Here is a 6772-nt window from a genome sequence, read left to right on the forward strand (position 1 = left end):
TCACTGTTGGTTCCCTGTATATTTTCCTTTATTTCACTTTATAGCTTGCACTTCTTCCTCTGTTTTGCATACATACCCAATCATTTCTGTGAGCATCCTGATTACCAGCGTTTTGAACTCTGCATCTGATAGGTTGTCTGTCTCCTTGTCGCTTAGTTCTTTCCCTGGACTTTTGATCTGTTCTTCCATTTGGGCCATATTTCTTTGTCTTGGTGCACCTGTTACATTGTAAGGGGTGGAGCCTTACATATTCACGAGGGCGGGGCAACCTACTTTGCTGCATATGTAAAGCTGTATGTCAGGGAGGGGTTGGTCAGAGAGGGAACAATGCTGCTTGCTTGGCTCTCACCCTGCTTTCAGTCACTTCCCCCACTACCTATATGCAAATTGGACCCTTCTGGTGCTGATTCCCAGGTGGGTGAGTTTGTGTATATTCTATGACCCTATGGGTCTCTCCAGCGAACTCTCCTGTGAGGCTGGGAGTTTCTCCCGCTGCTGCCACTCCCACAGGTTTTTACAGCCAGAAGTGTGGGAAACGTCCTGTCTGGTTTCAGGAACTGTAGCCTCTCCAACAGCTGAGAGGGCCACAAGTCTGGAGCTAATCAAGGAGGCCTTGGGTAAATAGGTCACTGAGGAGACAAAACCTGCCTCCCTCACATCACCCTGCTTGGCCCTGGAGGATGGCTGGTTAGTCAATGACGGGTAAGACCCCTTGATGGCAAGGGCAACCTAAGACAGGCACAGCCGCAAGGGGCATCAGGGAATAACTTGGGGGGACATGGAGAAAGGGCAAAAACATCTTTACCCCTCAGCTTAGATATGATTGGGGGTCCTCATTCTATCTGAAAGAAGTCTCGTCTATTGGCAGCTCTGATCCCCGACCTGGCTCTGGCTTGGAACTGGAGACGGCCCTAAACTGGATCAGGCAGTTCCTGGAAGAAATCAGACCTAGAAGTAAATTCTTTGAAGCATGCTTTGTTTTTCCTTCAAAATCTATGATAACCAGCTCATGCTGGGAAGGAAATTTACATTATTCACAAATCCTGACCTCAAACCCTTTGGCATTCTTATGTTTATGCTCTCATGTTTACTCATCTCTTCTCAGACTCATGTAAATCGGTGTGTTCCTGCCATTTGTTTTCTTCAAAACATCATCTGTTCTCTGTAAACATTAACATACTGCTATTACAAGATCACCTGTACATTCTTACTACCTAGCCCCACTGATAACTCTTTCAATAAAAGCCTTTGAACACAGGGGCTTGGGGCCTTCTCTACTATAGGGAAGTGCCACCCCTCTCCTGGCAGACAGAGAAGTGGCTGGGATGACTCAATTTATTTCTCCCATCCGTGATGACCCCAGGACAGGCTTTACGGGATTACAGCCCTGCTCCCTGCCTCCGCCGGTGCCTGAACAGGGACCTGAAGAGTCTGCCCTCAGCTGGCGTCTGAACAGGAACACTCAGATCCAGAGCTCCACGCCACCTCACAGAAATTTTGAGTCTTTAGTTTCCCATGCTGGAACCCTGAGTTACGCTCTTTGTCTTGCTTCACAGCTGTTCCTCCTGGCTTATCTTCTTGCAAATGTGGAACCACACAGTCCTCCAGCCACTGCCTTGCTGCACATCTTCGCCCCAGCTAACCATATCAACCCCTCTTACCAGTCTGGATGAATGTTTCTTCTTTAACTCCTTGGTTGTTGGACTTCTATACAGCTCAATTTTCTGGCAGTTCTGGGTTTTTTTGTTCTTGTTAAATTTGTTGTCCTTCTTTTGGTTGTGGGAGAAAGCAAAGAATATCTACGTATGCCTCCATCTTGGCCAAATGTCACATTAAAATCTTTTATGAATTATGGAGAATACATGTACAGGGGTCTGGCACAAATAACACCCCTTTTTTATTATGAAATCTTTTATTACAAAATTGTGAGCATGTAATTCTGTAACATGATAATATCATACTCAAGCATACCACATGACATTTTATGTGAAATGTTCAAATTAAAACTATAAATTATTCCACCCATACCCTACCAACCACACTCAAGCAGACATTACTTCTGCTGGACCCTATATATCTTTTAAATTTTCTTTTTCAATTATGATTGACATTGAATATTATTTTATGTTAATGTCAGCTGTACAAAATAGTGGTTATACAATCATATTGCTTAGTGATATGTTACTTAGCCTCAATGTGTTTGTGTGTTTTTCAGTTTTTTTTCTCGTAATTTATTTCTAGTTTCATACCATTGTGGATGGAGAGGATGCTTGATATAATTCCAGTCTTCACAAATCTATTGAGACTTGTTTTGTGTCCTGACATGGTCCAACCTCAAAAATGTTCTTTGTGCACTTGAAAAAAATGTAGATTATGCTGCTTTGGGTGAAATGCTTCAAAAATATCAATTAAATCCATCTGATCTAATGTGTCATTGAGGGCTGCTGTTTCCTTGTTGATTTTCGGTCTGAAAGATCTATCATTGATGTCAAAGGTGTTAAAGTCCCCTACTATGACTGTATTACTGTCAATCTCTCGTTTAATGTCCATGAATATTTGCTTTATATATTTAGGTGCTTCTATGTTGAGTGCATAAATGTTTACAAGGTTTATATCCTCTTGTTGGATTGACCCCTTTATCACTGTAAAACAGCAATTTTCCAGTGGTGTGCTGCAAGAATTTTTAAAACATATAATACTTGACTATTTAAACAGTCAGGGGCACTAACCTCTTTTCCCTTAGAATGTCAAATAAAAAAGTCACAACAGCCAACACAACAATAGCCATCTGGTGTGAACAAATTTAAATTACACCTATTTTTTTTTAAGATCGGCCAAAAATGAATTTTTCTGGTCTTCCACAGAATTTTAGTAATTCGTATATGTATGCCATGAGATAAAAAAGGTTAAAAATTGCTGTTATAAAATATCCTTCTTTATCTCTTATTGTAGCTTTTGTTTTAAAGTTTATTTCATCTGATGTAAGTATTGCTATCCCAGCCTTTTTTTAACTTTAATTTGCATGAAATATCTTTTCCCATCCCTTAACTTTCAGTCCATGTGTGTCTTTTGATCTGAAGTGGGTCTCTTGTATATAGCATAGATATAGATCATGTTTTCTTGTCCATTCAGCTACCCTATGTCTTTTGATGATTGGAGCAGTTAATTGATTTACATTTAAACTGATTATTGGTATGTACATACTTATTGTCATTTTATTTTTCATGTTTGTGTTCCTTTTCCCCCCTTCTTCTTATTCTCCCCGCCCCTTCTTCTTAAAGAAGTCTTTTAACATTTTTTGTATTACTGGTTTGGTGGTGATCACTCTTCTATTGTAGTTTTTTTTGGGTGCTCTTTTATTCTCCTACAGTTTTATTTATATATGTTTTAAGGTCATTATGTTTTTCATTGTAAAGAGTTTATTTATTTTTAGAGAGAGAGGAAGGGAGAGAGAAAGTGAGGGAGAGAAATATCGATGTGCGAGAGATACATTATCAGTTGCCTCTTGCACACCCCCTGATGGGGACCCTAGCCTGCATCCCAGGCATGCGCCCTGACTGGGAATCAAACCAGTAACCTTTTGGTTCACAGGCCAGCACTGAATCCACTGAGCCACACCAGCCAAAGCAATTCTCCTACAATTTTAAATGATAGTCTTTCTGGTTAGAGTAGTCTTAGTTGTAGGTCCTTCTTATTCATCACTGAATATTTTGTACCAGTCCTTTCTAGCATGAAAAGTTTCTGTTGAGAAGTCAGCTGGAAGTTTTATGGGAGCTCTTTTGTAGGTAACTGCCTCTCCTTTGCTGCTGTTAAGATTCTCTCTTTGCCTCTAACCTTTGCCATTTTAATTATGGTATGTCTTGGTTTGGGTTCCTTTGGGTTCATCTTGTTTGGGATTCTCTGAACTTCCTGGACTTATGTGTATGTTTCCTTCACCATATTAGGGATGTTTATAGTCATTATTTCTTCAAATAGGTTCTCAATCCTCTGCTCTCTCTTCTCTCCTTCTGGTACTCTTATGATGTGGATATTGTTATGCTTGATGTTTTTCCAGAGGTCCCTTAAACTCTCACTTTTTTCATCACTTTTCCTTTTTCTGCTCTGATTGCATGTTTTCTGCCACCTTGTCTTTCAAATCACTGATTCAGTCCTTTGCTTCACCTAATCTGCTATTCATTCCTTATAATATATTCTTCATTTCAGTTGTTATAATCATTTCTAACTGGTTGTTTTATATGGTTTCTCGTCCTTTTTAGTGCTTACTATCTCTTTGTTAAAGTTCTCCTGAGTTCATTTATTCTTCCCCTAAGTTTATTGAGCATCCTTATAACCATCATTTTGAACTCTGTATCTGATAGATCGCTTGCCTTCATTTCATTAGTTCTTTTTCTGGGAATTTCTCCTTTTTTTTCATTTGGGGGCATGATTCTTTGTCTCCCCAATTTGTTGGCCTCTCTGTGTTTGTTTCTATGTATTAGGTAGATCTTCTATGTCTCCCAGTCTTGGTAGGGTAGCCTTATGTAGTAGGTGGCCTATGGTGCCAAGTGGCATAGTCTGTCTAATCACCTGAGCCAGGTGCTCAAGGAGCGCCCCTTAAGTGGGTTGTGTGTTGAGTCTTGATTTCAGTTGACACTTCTGTGGGCAGGGTTGACCCTCAGGCTGAGTGGCTGTATGGATTGGCTGTGAACACAGTGTATGAACCGACTGTCCTCTGAAGTGGAACTTGCCCCAGTAAGATCTGGTGCTTGTTGAGACCTCCCTTTATATGTGCTGCTTGTGGAGCTAATCAGGTGGTGGTCTCCTGTGGTCTGGTCTGAAGCCAACCTCAGGTGTGTTGGTTCTGGAGTCTCTTGGGAGGGACTCTGGTGCAGATCAATGTCAGATACTGTCTGTGATTGGCCCTGGGCTACATGTTAGGAGCTACCAAGTGATCCATGGTTGTTACCTGCCTCTTCTGGCCTGGCTGTGCATGGGAGAGGCCAAGGTGTGAACCAAGGTCAGCTGCCATCAGTATCAGGCCTGCAGCAGTTCAACAAAATGTCCAAGACACCCTGAAACCTGATGTTGGCTGCCAGATGCATGTTAGGCTCAGCTACCAAAAGAACATCAGGCAGTATGCAAGTTGTATAAGGCAGCTTCTCAGGGAGTCACCAGATAAGGGTGAATGGTGTTTGCCAGGTTAATACAGTTTCAAACTCATCTCCAGTGCTAGGTCTGAGGCCACTCAACAAAAGTCTCAGGGTATACTAAGGCCAGCCACAACCCCCCTGAGGCCTTGGCAATAGTACAGGATCTCAGGGAGTTGTCCAGGTTGAGTTAGTAGAGTTCACCAGGCTAAAATAGACTTAAGATTTGTCTGAGCAGAGAGATGGGTTAACACAGGGAAGTTGCCACCTGTTGGCCATGCGGGAAGATGGTCCTTGCCCTGAAGCCACACAACTCAGTTACTCTCTGTGTGTCTCTGGCATCCCCTGAGCTTGATGGGAATTTCTCAAGAGCTTTTCAAGAAAGACAGCAACACGGCCCAAGCTTACTACTGCTGACAGAGCCCCTGGAGTTCACAAGCTGGCCATGACGGGGCCCCAGGGGTTATTAGGAAAGACCTGGGATAGTTCACCATGCTATGCTGTGCCAGGGAAGTGCTTAATCCAGGAAAGATAGTGTGCATGGGCAGTGGGGTAGGAGAACTCAACACAGGGGCATTAGAGGCTGTTCCTCCATACCTTGCCCTGAAGCCCCAAAATTTAGTTTCTCCATGGATAAGTCTGGCAGCCTTCCAAGCCACTGTCCCTCCACCAGAGCCCAGGGTGAGTGCCTGTGAGAGAGAGTTTGTGCATTGTCCCTTTAAGGGGACGTCTGGTTCCTAGCAGCCTTTTGTCTCACCAGAGTGGACAGTGTCTGCTGATATTTACAGCCACATGTTATGTGGGCTCCTCTTCCTGCCACTTGTGCTCTTGGGTGGGGAACCTGGCATGGGGCTGAGACCTCTAGCTCCTCTGAGGGACCTCTGCAACTGAGATATCCTTCCAGATTCTCCACCACCACCCATAGGGGTGGGGCCAGCTTGTTTCGAGTCTCCACTTCTCCTACCGGTTTGGACATGGCTTCTTTTCTGTATCTCCTTAGTTATAGGACTTCTGTTCAGCTAGTCTTGAGATAGTTCTCCAGGTTGATGTATAGTTTAGTTGCAATTTTGATGTGGTCATGGGAGGAGGTGAGTGCAGCTTCTACCTACTCTGCCAACTTTGGAGAATATATTTTACAGATATAAAATAAATCATTGTTTTTAGCATTACAGCTTTTATATTAACTAGTATTTTTTCTTATTCCAAAAGTGTACATATACATGCAAAAAAAATTAGAAAAAAAGCAAAAAAATAGTTTTAATATTATAAAATAACTTGTAAATTAGGTTATTTGGACCAATTTTCTGTTAAAAATAACTAAAAATGCTAGAACATACATATACACATATATGTGTATATACATAGTTTGATATAGCCCCATCTGTTCATATATATTAAATATATACATATACATAATATATACACCCAAGATAGGCTTCAGACCGTAACAGAGCACTGCTGGGGCAAACTCCTCTTCATGGGAACAGGCTCTGCACGGCAGCTCATACACTGTGATCATGGCCAATCGACACAACCAGCCAGCATAAAAATACACACACACACACACACACACAGACACACACATACACAATTGCATATAAAGAAATATTTTAAAATCATTGAAGATGTGGGAAAACTGGAACCCA

This window comes from Pteronotus mesoamericanus, unplaced genomic scaffold, assembly GCF_021234165.1.
Source record: "Pteronotus mesoamericanus isolate MK-2021 breed Mesoamerican mustached bat unplaced genomic scaffold, CSHL_Meso_final scaffold_85, whole genome shotgun sequence".
NCBI classification, from domain to species: Eukaryota; Metazoa; Chordata; class Mammalia; order Chiroptera; family Mormoopidae; genus Pteronotus; species Pteronotus mesoamericanus.